The sequence below is a fragment of the Chiloscyllium plagiosum genome, chromosome 9 (assembly GCF_004010195.1).
Source record: "Chiloscyllium plagiosum isolate BGI_BamShark_2017 chromosome 9, ASM401019v2, whole genome shotgun sequence".
NCBI lineage: Eukaryota > Metazoa > Chordata > Chondrichthyes > Orectolobiformes > Hemiscylliidae > Chiloscyllium > Chiloscyllium plagiosum.
Genome location: NC_057718.1, coordinates 68,812,346 through 68,828,078, shown reverse-complemented (window position 1 = coordinate 68,828,078; position 15,733 = coordinate 68,812,346). Strand labels below are relative to the sequence as shown.

The 15,733-nt window shown below is 40.0% G+C and overlaps 1 protein-coding gene and 1 long non-coding RNA gene across 4 annotated transcripts in view; one reads left to right on the top strand and one right to left on the bottom strand.

The window, feature by feature from the left end:
• The window catches only part of LOC122553185 (synaptojanin-2-like), a 203,395-nt gene that overhangs the window by 174,682 nt on the left and 12,980 nt on the right, over positions 1–15,733 (bottom strand). The window lies entirely within an intron of this gene.
• LOC122552921 lies at positions 192–6,607 on the top strand. Of its 3 annotated transcripts, none has more exons than XR_006312553.1 (3): positions 192–400; positions 2,956–3,037; positions 5,635–6,607. It is a non-coding gene; the product is annotated as an uncharacterized LOC122552921 (long non-coding RNA). The 3 variants fall into 3 exon arrangements; XR_006312551.1 differs by having other exon boundaries at positions 2,956–3,041; XR_006312552.1 differs by having other exon boundaries at positions 192–513; positions 2,956–3,041.

The window sequence follows — 15,733 nt, the reverse complement described above, 5'->3', positions numbered from 1 at the left end:
CTCCTCTAGCTTATCTCTCCACGCTTCAGGCTCTCTGCCTTTATTCCTGATGAAGGGCTTTTGCCCGAAACGTCGATTTTGCCTGTCCTCAGATGCTGCCTGAATTGCTGTGCTCTTCCAGCACCACTGATCCAGAATCTGGTTTCCAGCATCTGCAGTCATTGTTTTTACCTCTATGAGGTGCTGGAGGCAAGGGTAGTGGGTTAACAGGTAAAAAAACATTCATTATGTAAAGCCAGTTAACAAGGTGAAAAAGCATTCATTATGCAAAGTTAGTTAAACAGGGTTAAGAACATTCATCATGAAACACCAGAAGGCTTAATCTCCACTATTTGACACTCGCTGATTGCAATGGTCACCCAATCAATATAGATGTTGCCTTATTTGGATGCTGCTCCGTGTAAGTGACTATACAATTCATTAAGAATCTATTGTTCAAGAGAAGACCACAAACTCATGTCCCTGTGTACATGGGTGATTGTTCTCTCTCCCTGCAGGGCCTGGAACAAAGAGGTAAAACTATACTGTGTCTCTATGTGTTTTGCTTTGACTGAGATGGGAACAGGACAACACAAAGATGTGCAGTTTGGGTGGTTTGGCCATGCTTAATTGCCCATAGTGTTCAGTGATGTGTAGGTTAGGTGCGTTAGCCATGGGGAAGTGTAGGGTCACAGTGAAAGGGTAGGGTCTGGGTGGGATGCTCTTTGGAGGGTCGGTGTGGATTTATTGGGCTGAAGGGCCGTTTCCACACTGTAGGGATTCCATGGAAACACAGACCTAAGGGAGTGTGTACACAAATCTTTGGTGTATGGATAAGTTGATGTGGGTATTTCAAAAGAATGCAATTGAAAACTTATGAAGGACAGAATTACTACTGTAGAAAGAGGCTACTCAGCTCACTGTACCTGCACTGGCTCTATAAATTAGTGCCAGTTTCCTGCCTTCACCTGGTAACCCTGTGTAATGTTCCTTTTCCAATTAAAGTCAAAATCCTTTTTGAGTGCTTCAGTTCAACCTTCTTTCATCAGACTCTCAGGCAGCACATTCCAGACCCTCGCCACATACTTTTTCTCATTAATTTTACATCTTGTGCCATTTACTTTAAATCTGTGGTCCATGATTTTTAATAAAATCCCCTTTCCTAATAGGTACATAAAGTACCCATCAAGCAAGTTTAAAAACAATGTTTATGTAGAATTGATGTGGAGATGCTGGTTTTGGACTAGGGTGAACAAGGTCAGAAGTCACACAATACCAGGTTATAGTCCAGGTTTGTTTGAAATCACAGGCTTTTGGAGGGTTGCTCCTTCGTCAGGTGAAGTCCAATTCACTCGATGGAGCAGCCTCATTTATGAGGAGAGACTGGCTCGGCTATATTTATTATCCTTGCAGCAGGGGAGGATGAGGGAGGACCTGAGTCAGGTATACAAAATTATGAGAGGCACATAATAGTTCATGAAAATTCCTTCCCCATGTCAGAAATGACTAAGACCAGAGGGCATAAGTTTAAGTTGAGGAGTAGGCGGTTTAGACAGGATCGGAGGAAACGGTTTTTCATCCAGGAAGTGGTAGAAATATGCAATGTGCTGCCTGAGGGGGTGGTGGAGGCAGGTACTCTTGCAACACTTAAGAAGCAGCTGCATAAGCACTTAAAACACAAGGCTATGAACCAAGTGCAGATGAATGGGATTCATGTAGTGTGGTATTTGTAGGTCAGCATAAATATAGTGGAGTGAAGGGAATGTTTCTATGCTGTATGGCTCAACAAGTCTATGAGCAGTAAACATAATTTTCATCACAATCCCAGCATGCACAAACGTTTCAATTTGGTTGATGTCATTGCATCAGTATTTGTAAGTAAATGGGAAGAGGTTTACCCAACACTTTGTCTTAAAGCCTGCACCCCTCAATACCAAAGGAAGCAAAGATTTCATATAAAATGCATTTAGGAAGGAACTTTAAGAAAGACCAACAGAAAAAAAAAACATAGTTTGTAAGTCAAATTTTTCACAATATTGTTTTCTACACATTTTGTTACCTCTAAAACGAATATTATCAGTTTTTGCCAAGTATGAAACAGCCTTTCTGTTTTCATTACACTTTTGGACTTGAGTTGCTCTCATCATTTGCATTAAAATTCTAGGATCTTTCTTATCAAGTTCAGTAACCAATCAGTAATTCCCAGATTTGTTTTAAATCTCCATCTCAAAAAGATGTATTAAGGTGGAGGGAATTCCAGAGTGTTAAAAATCTACATCAACCAGGTCTTTGAATTCTTTGAGACAGAGAGATTGAAAGAAAGAGTGAGAGAAGGTTAACTCTTTGTGGTCGGATTTGAATGTACACTTGCTTGTCATGGATTGAATTTGTGTTGTTCCCTGGAGTTTGAGATCCCAGAAGGTTATGAACCTTGTTTGCATTTTGGGAGATGATTTTTTTAAAAAAAAAGCCATGTTGTAGGACAATGGTATTGGGAATGTTAGCTGAGCAAGGTTACCTCATGACCTTTTCCATATAATTTAGACTAGTCCATCATTATGATGTATGATAAAATGGAGGCTTATCTAGCCAAGGCAATTGGCCATTTAGCCTGGCTTGATCAGGATTTCCCACTTTTGTGCATGTAGCTTAATTAGTCAAGTATACTCAGACCTGTCAATTAGTTTCTCTTCCTCTACAAACTTTTGCCATTTTAATACTGCTTATCTGATTAAGGACATGTGGCACTTTTTGAAATCTCAGTACCAATTTCTGTATAAAGACAGCTTGTTTGCAGCAATAAGGGGAGTCGCCTGAGAGAGCTCTTAGGGTAAGAGCTGGCATCGCTACTATGCTAATGGTATAAAACTTTAGCTCAAGCCTGGCTTGTAGTTTTCTATGTTATAGTGTAACATTGATGCCATTGGTAAATAAAGGTTATAGTTTACATTAAACTGTAAGAGTTTTATATTCCAGCCTACCAAAGAGTACCATCTCCAGGACGAAGCAAGAGAAGCTTACAAGTCGAGTCCATTAGGGATTCCCTGAGCCACGTGGAGTAGGTACTTTCACATATAGCTAATCGAAATAAACGTTTCCATTTATCGGATTATTTTGGTTTTGAAGAGAAGTATGATATGGTCTTCTTCTGCCCTTCCTCTTCCCATCAATACCCCAACCATGACCTCCAGTGCTAAATATCACAGCTGAACCCAATTTTATATTCAACCCACATGCAACCAATGGATAATATTGAAAAGACAAAAATAACTAAACTCTCTCCTAAATTAGTTGATTCTAATATCACCAAACTTACTACCACTATGACTGCCCTAATGATTCATGTATTGATTTTGGAATTTTCCCAGCTTGAGAGATCTGGCTCCATTCTCGATGATGTGTTGACATCAGCCTTTCAAGGAGCTTGCAGTGGTACTTAATCTTTTAAAAAGTCATTCACATTTCATGTTCATTGACCTATCATTGATTACTGTGAAATAACTTCTAGAATTATCTGTCAAAAAAAATGCTGTGGAACCTCAGTCGTTGACTATGTTTAAGGTAGAGATTGATAAGTACTCTGACTACCAATAACATGCAAGGTTTTATGTATGGGGTTGGTAAAGGCAGTGAAGTGTTTGATCAGTCATGATCCTGTTAAATGGTAGGCAGGCTCAATAGGCTGCATGGCCACTTCTGTTCCTATGCTCCTGAAACACAATGCTGGTAATCAGCTGTTAATCATGAATCTAACTGATGCTATGGTATTGAGATTCAATGCTCGCTAAAACTGCATAAGCCAAGGATCTTGGCATGTTGTTCCAATGTTACTGACTTCCCTGTATAAGCAAAGAGATACAGAGTAAGCAGAAAAAGGAAGTATATGAAAATTTTCACTTTGATGATTCAAGTGGTTCAAGGGAATAAAGGAAATCAGAGCCTAGTAACTGATTGTAAAAGATAATCCAAAAGCCTTCAATAAGATTTAAATAGTCTTACAATAGTAAGAGGTCAGTAGGGATAATCAGGGACTAATGAGTATTTTGCTTGGTCTTCACCAAGAAAGATTGATAAGTCAAAATGAACAAGGAAGTAGTTGACATACTAGATGGACTAACAACATCACCAAGATGAACATCACTAAGAACAGAGGAAATAAAAGGGAGGAAGTTGCATAAGCAATCTTTAAAATCCTTCTCGTATACAAAGGACTTGTAACTGGCAGGTTTTACACTCTTACCAAAAAAAGGTGCATGGATCACTAAGAACAGAGGAAATAAAAGGGAGGAAGTTGCATAAGCAATCTTTAAATCCTTCTCGTATACAAAGGACTTGTAACTGGCAGGTTTTACACTCTTACTAAAAAAAGGTGCATGGATAAACCCAGCAACTACAGGTCTGTCTGTTTAACCTCAGTCTGAACAAACCTTTAGGAAAGATGGGCCAGATTTTTGCTTCCACGTCGATAGCACAAAATTAGAAGTTTCTCTTCTCACTGAATCTACTTCAAGAGTAAAACTCCAGTTAAACCTGATTTTCACAGACAGCAGGTTCTGTTTGGAATCAGGTTCACTGTCTCCAGATGCAGATTAAAAGGTAGCCCCTGAGGCTGTTCAGTGCAAGGTCAGCTGGTTAAAATACACACCTTGGTTCACAAAATGTAGTTTTCTCAAAATTTTATTGCCTCTGAACCACATTTGTGACACTTTATCACTAACTCACCTACTTTTCAAGCAAAACACTACAGATGCTGGAAATCTGAAATAAGAACAAAGAGATGCAGAGGAAAAAATACCAACAGGTCAAGCAGCATCTATGTAGGGAAACATAGTCAATGTTTTAGGTTGCTGACCTTTCATCAAAATTGTTAAACCATACCTGCCAGCATAGTCCCATGTTGGACCTATATCAACGTAATACCCGCACCACCCTTTGTCCAAACAGCCTCCATGTCAATTCACTCACGAGGCATCATGGGCAGACTTCAGCAGCCACAAAGATGGAGCAAAAAACTTTGAAAATCTAGTGCATTACTCACTCGTGAATATTTCCATTTACCCAGTGCAGGCTTTTAATCTCTCATAAAAGTAAACTTTTAAACAGACTCAATACAAGAGACAGCTAATCATTGAATTATCTCTTATATATTAATCAGTGAATTCAGAAACCCCTACAGGTTAAGTTTAACTTTTGAAACTCAGTCAAGCATTCATAATGGTCTGTTAATAATCCTTGGGCAAACATCATCAAGAGATTCTTTTGGGCATGCTTTTCTCTGATGTGCAGGTAGCCTGTCAATCAAAACAAACAGTTTGGCATTTTAAAAATTCTCAGTGTCAGCTATTAACTATTATTTAAAGTCTACACAGCAGGGGTTTTTAAAAACTTCAGATCATGTGGGGTGACTCGCCATGCAGCTAATAACTGAAAAGGGAGTATCCACCCAAGAGTTTACTGAAGTGGTTATCGCCAAAAGGACTTGGGCTGCAAGCAGCTACCTAGACTTGAGTGACAGGAAAGCAAAATGGCATGTCAATTTAGAGTGATGGAATTTTTAATGAAAAGTTGTACTCTGTACAATGAATGTTTTAATGCAAACTTGAAGGCAAACAGAGTTCTTGAAGACTTAATGATATTAATTTTTTTGAACACTAGTGAAAGTCAGACTGTTGCAAGGTCAAGGCATCTGATGAAATCAGAAACCAGTGGAGAAGACCTCTAAAGAACTATGTGAAGTGTTGGAAAGTCATTTTGTACCAAAGTCACTGATTATCATGGACCCTTTCTGTTTTTACGAACGGGTACAACAGAAAGGACAGCCCATTGCCCAATTCATAGCCACCTTAAAGAGGTTAGCAGAACATTGTAATTTCACAGCATTCCTCCAGGATGTCTTGCAGGACCAGTTGGTTTGTGGCCTCCAACTTGAAACCAATGATAGCTACTAACAAAGAGACCTGGCTTTCAAGCCAGCTGTCAAAATCGCTACTTCATTGGAGTCGGCAGCCAGCAAAGAAACACAGAAGCGAAACATTCTCTCCACATCTACTCTGTCCAATCAATTCAAATGAACAGAGGTCACAGTACTGGTCTTTGGATGTAGGTTTGCTCGCTGAGCTGGAAGGGTCAGTTTCAGACATTTCGTATGTAACATCAGTGAGCCTCCGGATGAAGCACTGGTGGCATGGCCAGCTTTCTATTTATGTGTTGGCTGTTTAACAGTCCTGAGAACATCCATTCTTGTGCTGCCTGTGTTTTGTCATGCCTCGAGTTCATAAGATTTAGACCTGGTATTTCATCCACTTAAGCATAGTTCCTAAGTCAATTGTTTTCTTTTTATCCCATATATTATATTCATGCTCACACTCAAATAAAAGTAAACAGAATAGACACTAAGTAAAAACTGAAGCAAAGCAATTATGTATTCCTTCTGCCATTCTTTCACTGTGTTCACTTTTCTTACCCTTCACTGACATTATTTGTCATTTATGCATTTGTGAAATATCACTTATTTTCCTATTTTTGAAAATTATGTTTTCTCATAGCCTTGAGACTTTATAAACTTTTCTCTCAATTTCCTCCTACTTCTCTTTGTCTTCTTCTTTAATTGTCGAGCACCTTGCATTGATAGTTTTTATTTCAATGTGGGTGTACTCCTACTCCCAACGACAGCTGCAGTTCAAGAAGGCAGCTCACTGCCACCTTCTCCAGGGCAATTATGCAATAAAACGCTGGCCCAGCCAGTAAAGCTCTCATATCCTGAATGCATTTTTTAAAAACATTAGTAGTCCTTAATTAGATCCTTGCTTATGGCTTTTGTTGAAAACAGTTTCGCTTGACTGCTATTAATTAATCTTTAAAGAATTCCCATTGTTTACTTGTATTTTCAAAGAAACTAAGTTCAAAATCTAATGTCCTCAAATTTATTTTCCAATTGATTACAATAGGCTTTGCTCCCATTACTCTTGCACCTTACAATATTGTGATGACTGTCATTAGGTTACTCTTCTTCTCTTCTATTTATTCTACTTCACGAACTATTGCAAAATCTGGCAATGATTTTTCTTGCCAGACTTCTCAAGTCTAAGTTAAAAAGTAGTGCTGAATCCAAGTGCAAAAACTCCATTCCTTTTTTGGTAAAAAGAAATAGACTCAATGTATCTGGGGGCAATTGAAATCTTCTGCAATTATTATTCCATGCCATTGCTCTTCTAATAGAACATTCCTACATACTTCTTCTCCACTAGACTTCCACTATTTGGACCATAGTAATCCCGTCAGACAACTAGATTGATTTTTGAATTAAAAGTTGGCAATCAAACAACATACATGCTGCATCAATCCTACTTTGGCTCAGATTATTGTAGCCATGTAAACAGGATTTACACAATGAGGCCATATGAAAGGGAGCGAACTATGTTTGAGAATGTGTATCGGGTATAACCAGGTAGAGAAAGAGTTAAGTCGAATTTTATGAAATGAGATACAGCTCAGCATGACTCAGATCAGAGAAGAACTTGCAGTTAACAATGGGATGCTGGAGTTAAGAGTAATGGGTTAACAAGGTCAAAAAGCAGTCATTATGCAGATCCATTTAACAATATTGGAAGCATTCAGTATGTAAGGTCAGTTTAACACGGTGAAAAGTATTCATTATGAAGCCAGTTACAGTCAAGAATATTCATTGTGTAACAGCAGGTAGCTTAATCTTTACTATTGATGCTTGCTGAATGTAATGGTCACCCAATTAATATGCACACTGCCTTATCTGGATGCTCCTCCCTATCAAATGATGAAATAACTAATTATGAAACTGCTATTCCAGAGAAGACTGTGAACTCATGTCGCTGTGCACATGGGTAATTGTTCTCTCTCCCTCCAGGGCCTGGAATAAAGATGGAGGTAAAGCCATACGGTGTCTGTGTGCATTTTGCTTTGACGGGGGGGGGGAGGGAAAGGGAGAGGAGGAGAACCGGACGACGTGTTGGGACTAAGAATTGCCATAGACATTAAAACTGATGGGCTATTACCCAGTGACTAGTGTCCTCCAAAAAATATTCACAACTCAAACTTAGAGTTCAGACTTCCAAATGACTTAGCTTAATAGTCACGCATTAAAATAGAGAGGATAACATTCTCCAACTCCTGGATAACTACATTAGGGATCTTCAAGCCACTTTCAATAATCAGAAAAATGGGTATGATTTTGATGCTTATCAACTTTGATGGGTTTTTGATTGGTCTACACTGCTTCAGCTTTGAACTTAAAGTTCACATTGAGAACACCACTAAAGGCACGTGTACTTTTTTTGTTTGATCCAGAATCTCTGTCATTCTTTGTTCTATGTGTGACTATCTTCAACCAGTACAGTTTCTTCACCCCCTTTCCATACTTTGTAATGTGTTCTGTAATAATTAACCGACAATCTATTCCCTATGTTGCCACATTTAATTTTATTCCTTCTATATCCACATCATCCCCAAAAATTATTCATTTTGTGTTGTATACCCTGAACATGGTGTACAAGTACTAATTCCTCTCTCAATTTTAGTAATTATATTACTTTATCATCCTATGAAGATATCAAATCTCCAGTCATACGAGGTATCCTTCTTCCTTTTCTTTACTCTCTTCGTTCTCTTATTATCAGGTTTGTCATTTCCAGCAACCCATTCCCAATATTATTAGTTTACAGTCTTCTATTTAAGCCTTGGTTATCCTTTGGTCCCAGCCTCTTGAGGAGCAGCTCATTCAAATTGTACAGCATCATCCTTCCCCCGGTATCTGCCAGTGTTCTGGTTTCCTCCCACTCCAAAGATGTGCAGGTTAGGTGGATTAGCCAAGCTAAAATGCCCTATTATGTCCAGAGATGTGTAGGCTAGATGGATTAACCATGGTGAATGCATGGTTATGAGGAAAGGGTGGGGGACTGGGTCTGGATGGGTTGCCTTTTGGAGGATCAGTGCAAACTCATTGGCCAAATATCTCTTTCCACACTGCAAGGATTCTATGGTTCCTGTACCAGTTACCAGGATCCCATGAAATGGAACCCTTTCTACCCACACCTTACTTTAATGCTGACTTTTTAAAATTATGATTCGGAGATGCCGGTGTTGGACTGGGGTGTACAAAGGTCATAGACAGAGAACACAGGGGGCTAACACCTTCAACACATTGTCTAGCTATCACCATTGTTAACAGCTAACCCGAGAATGAAACTTTAAAAAAAAGGTTTTGTGATTTACACATGAAAGAAGTGAAACTATCACTGTATTCTAACAGATGAAAGGCTTAACAGACAATCAATTCTTCAATGTATAATTTCAGTTACATCACACTGCAAATTTTTGCTATAAATTCTGTGTTACGATCGAGCCCTCCACAATCACCTGATGAAGGATCGTCGCTCCGAAAGCTAGTGTGCTTCCAATTAAACCTGTTGGACTATAACCTGGTGTTGTGTGATTTTTAACTTTTTAAAATTAGTTTGTATACAACATAGACATGGGTCCAGTATTACTCCAATGATTACCTGTTTTCAATTAACCCCTAAATCATGATACACCCAGAAAAGGACCTTCTCTAGTCTCTGCCATGTTGACAATGTTGAATTGAGTAGGCTAACTGCATCTTCCCACTCCTGAATGCATTTAACCTAAACATCTTTTAAAAATTTGCATTTATAAAATTGTTTTAATAACAACCCAAAAGCACTTCACAGGAACATAGACATAGAAGACATAGACCATTACAGTGCAGAACAGGCCCTTTAGGCCTCGATGTTGTGCTGAACTGTGAAACCAATCTGAAGCTCCTCTAAGCTACACTATTCCATTTTCATCCATATGTCTAAACAGATGACCAAATGGGCGGCATGGTGACACAGTGGTTAGCACTGCTGCCTCACAGCGCCAGAGACCTGGGTTCAATTCCCACCTCAGGCGTTTGCACATTCTCCCAGTGTCTGCGTGGCTTTCCTCCGGGTGCTCCGGTTTCCTCCCACAGTCCAAAGATGTGCAGGTCAGGTGAATTGGCCATGCTAAATTGTCCGTAGTGTTAGGTAAGGGGTAAATGTTGGGGTATGGGTGGGTTACGCTTCGGCGGGTCGGTGTGAACTTGTTGGGCCGAAGGGCCTGTTTCCACACTGTAATGTAATCTAATCTAATCTAATCTAATCTAAAAGAAGCACATTTTAAATAGTGTCATTTAGGAGGAAACACAGACAAAAGTTGAGAGAGAACTCTAGAGCTTAGGATCTCAGCAATTGAAAGTACAGCTATCATTCAATGGAGTGAATAAAAGGAGAGATGCTCAAGAAACTGGAATTAGAGGGCTTATTTATGGATCCATGGTTCATAAATACCATTCTTCATTGCCCTCAAGAAGTTGGTGAGCCAGTGCAATCCATATGGTGTTAGTACATTTCACCTTGTGTTCAGCTCCCTTGTCCACATTTGTATTAGACCTGTGAAATGGCCTGGAACGGTGCAGCCTGGTGGAATTCAAATCTAGCTTCAGTTAACAAGTTGCTACTCTGGCAGAGTCACATAATAATTGATACCAACAATTACTTTATAATGACTGAAAATAGGCTGATGAGGCAGTAATTGGTCAGACTTGTTTTGTTCTGGATTTTGGAGGCAGGATATGCCTGGACAATCTTCCACAACTTTGGAGATATACCAGTACCATAGCTGTTGTAAAAGAGTTTGGTGATAGCTGTATGCTCCCATTAGAGGGAGTGGGTGTACTTTTGGATTTTAAGTCTTCGATATGTTGTCAAGCCCACAGTCTGTGCTGCATCCAATGCATTCTGCAATTTCTTGATGTCACACAGTGTCAATTAAAAATCTATGATTTGGAGAAAGCTGAAGATGAATCTTCCATTCAGCACCTCTGGCAATAAATTTTAGAAATTCTTCAGCCTTGTCTTCGTGTTGGTTCCCTTACCGTTGATGATAGGGATATTTGGGGAATGCCTTCCTCCTGATAATTATTTAATAGTTTACCACCATCCAAAAGATGATGCACCAGGACTTCAGAGCTTAGACCTGATCTACTTTTACTATAGCATACTGCTTCCACTGCTTAACAAGCATGTAGTCCTCTGTAGTTTCAGCAGATTGGCACCTCAGTTTTAGGTATACTTAAAAATGCCCCAGCATCCTCTTCTGCACTCCTCATTGAAGCAAGGTTGGTTTAGTATCCTGGTTAGATAGTAATGGTAGATTGAGGGATATGCCAGGCAGTGAGGTTATAGTTTGTGGTGAAATACAATTTTGCTGATAGCCCAAAAGCAGCTGGTGGATTTCCAGTTTAGAGCTGCTAAATTTGCTCCAAATCTATTGAATTTAGAATAGTGATAGCAAAATATCTCTTGGGATTGCCAAAGGAATAACTACAAAAATATATATCATCTAATTTTCAGCTAAAATCATTGAAATCTATGGCTGTGTAGGTGGATAGGATTCTATTATTTGCACCGATGACTAGCTTTTTTTGAGGTCTGTGCTGAAAAATATTTTCTCCACAATACCAGACATGTTTTGAGACTATTTAGGATGCCTTTTTTTGTACCACTCAATATTCATCTTTTAGTAGGTGACAGGCATTTTTTTTTTCCCTTCCTATTGTGTCTTTATGGGAATGCCCAGCCACAGCAAACACTGGAAATTTGAACTGGCAGAAGTGCATTCCATGAATGGAGCTTGTCCAAATCGGTTTTCAATGGTTAGGGAAGCTGTAGACTCCCTTGAAATGCTGCCAGGACCACTGCCATTCCCATCCCTATAAAACATCCTCCAAATCCACTCCTCACATTGCAGAGGCCTAGTACAGTTGCAGTTACAGAAAAAGCTACAGATGTGGAGAAATTGAGGGTGCAGAGATGCTTCAGTGTGATTTGGACGAATGAGTGGGTGAATAAATATGAGGTAATCCACTTCAGGAATAAAAACAGGAAGGCAGATTATTTTCTATGTGACGAGGCTGCTCCTTTAAAAGATTATTCTGTACATGGTATTTTTTCGAGAGGGGTGGTAAAGGCAGAGTTTCCGATATGTCTGAAAGTATCTACTTGAGAAAGCTTTATATAAAAAAAACACTTGTACATGAAAGGGAAGTGGCCAGTTCTCCCAGTTCAGAATTTTTTTTTTCCCTCATTTTGGGTTAGTTTTAGCTAGGGACCCAAAGAAACAGTTCCTTGCAAACACGTTCTTATAGGAGAGAGATTGCAGAGAGAGACAGGATCAGCATTTACCCTTTTGCTGAGGAGTGTGTTATCCAATATTGTAGGAAATTGAAACAGCTTTAAGTTGTGTTTTCATGTCGGTTGGGTTTTCGAATAGTTATATTATTTTAAATTCAATTTTCTTTTGTTCATTTGTAACTAAATTATTTTGTTTAAAACAGTGATTTGACTAGCTTCAACGCTCCTGGAATATTCACCTGACATCTGCTTAAAATAACTAGAAAAACATTAGGTTCTGGGCTACCTTCTTGAAATCTTATCAGTTTGGTCTGGCCTGTTCCATAATAGATTGGGGGCTCTTTGCAAGATTTGTTCTGTAGTTCCGTTTTCGAATTAGGGTAGTTGGACTCAAAGGCAGCGAGTGGTAGGTGTTAGTGTCTTTTGTTCCGGGTGTTGAATTCAGTTGGTTTAAGCAGTGCTTGGTGTAGTCATGGCTCTTTCAGTCATTAAGAGTTTTCTGGGGTTTGGAGACATGACTTTGGGGGCTTTACAAAAGGTGAACAAGGAAAGGCTGTTGGTGTTGACAGTCAAGCTGGAGTTGGAGCTGCTTCCTTCAGTGAGGAGAGGAGAGATAACTACAACAATAGCTCAACATTTAAAATTTGCTGGAAATGCCATCAGAATCTTTGGAGATGGCTAAAATTCAATTAAAAATGAAGCAGCTTGCGACAGAGGCAAAAGAAAAAGGAAGAGAAAAGGAAATGAAACTGTTTGAATTATGATTAAAAGCAGAGGGAAAAGAAAAAGAATGAAAGGCCTGAGCAGAACAAAAAGAAAAAAAAAGACAGAGACAAAGAAAGGAAAGGAAAGAAAGGAAAGAAAGGAAAGAAAGGAAAGAAAGGAAAGAAAGGAAAGAAAGGAAAGAAAGGAAAGAAAGGAAAGAAAGGAAAGAAAGGAAAGAAAGGAAAGAAAGGAAAGAAAGGAAAGAAAGGAAAGAAAGGAAAGAAAGGAAAGAAAGGAAAGAAAGGAAAGAAAGGAAAGAAAGGAAAGAAAGGAAAGAAAGGAAAGAAAGGTTGAACTTCATAAACTGGCAATTAGACAGGAAAGTCAACTTAAAAGAATGGATGAAGGCTGCAGAGGAAGAGGTTGAGGATGAGCAAACCCATAGTAGCCAAACGTCTGGCGGGGATCCATTTAAATATAGGAGAAAGTGAGGACTGCAGATGCTGGAGATCAGAGCTGGAAAATGTGTTGCTGGAAAATGTGTTGCTGCACTTTTCCAGCAACACATTTTCAGATCCATTTAAATATATACAAGCGTTGCCTAAATTTGATAAGAAGGGTGTAGAATCCTTTTTCATCTCATTTGAAAAGGTGGCTAAACAAATGAAGTAGCCAGTGATCAACTCAGTTTTGTTGATCCAAATAAAACTTGTAGGTAGAGCTATTGAGGTATTTGCAACACTATCAGAGGAGTAAATTGCACCTATGCGGAGGTGAAAAAAAGCCATTAAGTGCATATTAACTTGTACCAGAAGCATACAGACAACTTTTCAGGAATCTTAGGAGGAACCCTGGTCAAACCTACACTGAGTTTGAAAGGATCAAACAAAGTAACTTTGATAGTGGAGAAGAGCATTAAAAATAGAGCAAACCTCTTCGAGAAACGATTATTTTGGAGGAGTTCAAAGAATCACTTCCTGAAGTAGTGAGAACTCAAGTGAAAGAGCAGAGAGTTAAAACAGCAAGATCAGCAGCTCAAATGGCTGATTATGAGATGATTCGTAAATCAAAGTTTGGCTTCCAACATCAATTTCAATCCATGAGGGACAGAAATTGGGGAAAAGAGATCCTCTTGTCATAAGGAAAAGGTAGATCTCGAGGATCATAAGCATAACTTGCCACAGGGTAGAAAGGAAACCCTTAAAAGGGAAAACAGAAGTTTAAAAAGTTCCAGTACTTTTACTGCAATAAAATCAGCTGTGTGAAATCACCAATGTTGGTAGGTTTAGAAAAAGCACTGGAAAGCCAGATGTAGGAAAACAGGATAACTCTGACTTTTGTTGGAGGGGTAACAGAAAGCACAGTGGAGGCTAAAAAGTCTGCTCCCCGTTCAGGAGACTAGGCAAAAGCACACTGCGTGTGAGACCCCGCCCCCCCCCCCCCCCCACCCACCTCAGTCTCCTACACTGTAAAGAAAAGAGTCCTAGCGTATCCAACCTCTCCCTATAACTCAGACCTTTGAGCCCTGGCAACATTCTTATAAACCCGCATCCCCACCCAGTCCGAATCCTGTCTGCGCCCCTGGCCTCAACCGCCCGCATTTCCACACACCTACCACACCCCACTCCCCCCCCCACCCAGCCCTCAGGGGCTGCAGGACTGTACACCGACAATAAGGCTGCTGCTGCTGCTTTTGTGGGGTAAGTCATAGAGTCATCAAGATATCTAGCAACTAAACAGACCCTTCGGTCCAACCCGTCCATGCCAGCCAGATATCCCAACCCAATCTAGTTCCACCTGTCAGCACCTGGCCCATATCCCTCCAAACCCTTCCTATTCATATACCCATCCAAATGCCTCTTAAATGTTGCAATTGTACCAACCTCCACCACTTCCTCTGGCAGCTCATTCCACACACGTACCACCCTCTGCGTGAAAAAGTTGCCCCTTAGGTCCCTTTTATCTTTCCCCTCTCACCCTAAACCTATGCTCTCTCGTTCTGAATTCCCCAACCCCAGCGAAAAGACTTTGTCTATTTACCCTATCCATGGCCCTCTTGATTTTGTAGACCACTATAAAGGTCACCCCTCAGCCTCCAACGCTCCAGGGAAAACAGCCCCAGCCTATTCAGCCTCTCCCTATAGCTCACATCCTCCAATGCTGGCAACATCCTTGTAAATCTTTTCTGAACCCTTTCAAGTTTCACAATATCTTTCTGATAGGAAGGAGACCAGAACTGCACACAATATTCCAACAGTGGCCTAAACCAATGTCAAGTACAGCCACAACATGACCTCCCAACTCCTGTACTCAATACTCTGACCAATAAAGGAAAGCATACCAAATGCCTTCTTCTCTATCCTACCTCCCTGCGACTCCACTTTCAAGGAGCTATGAACCTGCACTCCAAGGTCTCTTTGTTCAGCAACACTCCCTGGGACCTTACCATTAAGTTTATAAGACCTGCTAAGATTTGCTTTCCCAAAACGCAGCACCTCGCATTTATCTGAATTAAACTCCATCTGCCACTTCTCGGCCCATTGGCACATCTGGCCAAGATCCTGTTGTAATCAGAGGTAACCCTCTTCACTGCCCACTACACCTCCAATTTTGGTGTCATCTGCAAACTTATTAACCATACCTCTTATGCTCGCATCCAAATCATTTATGTAAATGACAAAAAGTAGAGGACACAGCACCGATCCTTGTGGCACTCCACTGGTCACAGGCCTCCAGTCTGAAAAACAACCCTCCAACACCACCTTCTGTCTTCTACCTTTGAGCCAGTTCTGTATCCAAATGGCTAGTTCTCCCTGTATTCAGTGAGATCTAACCTTGCT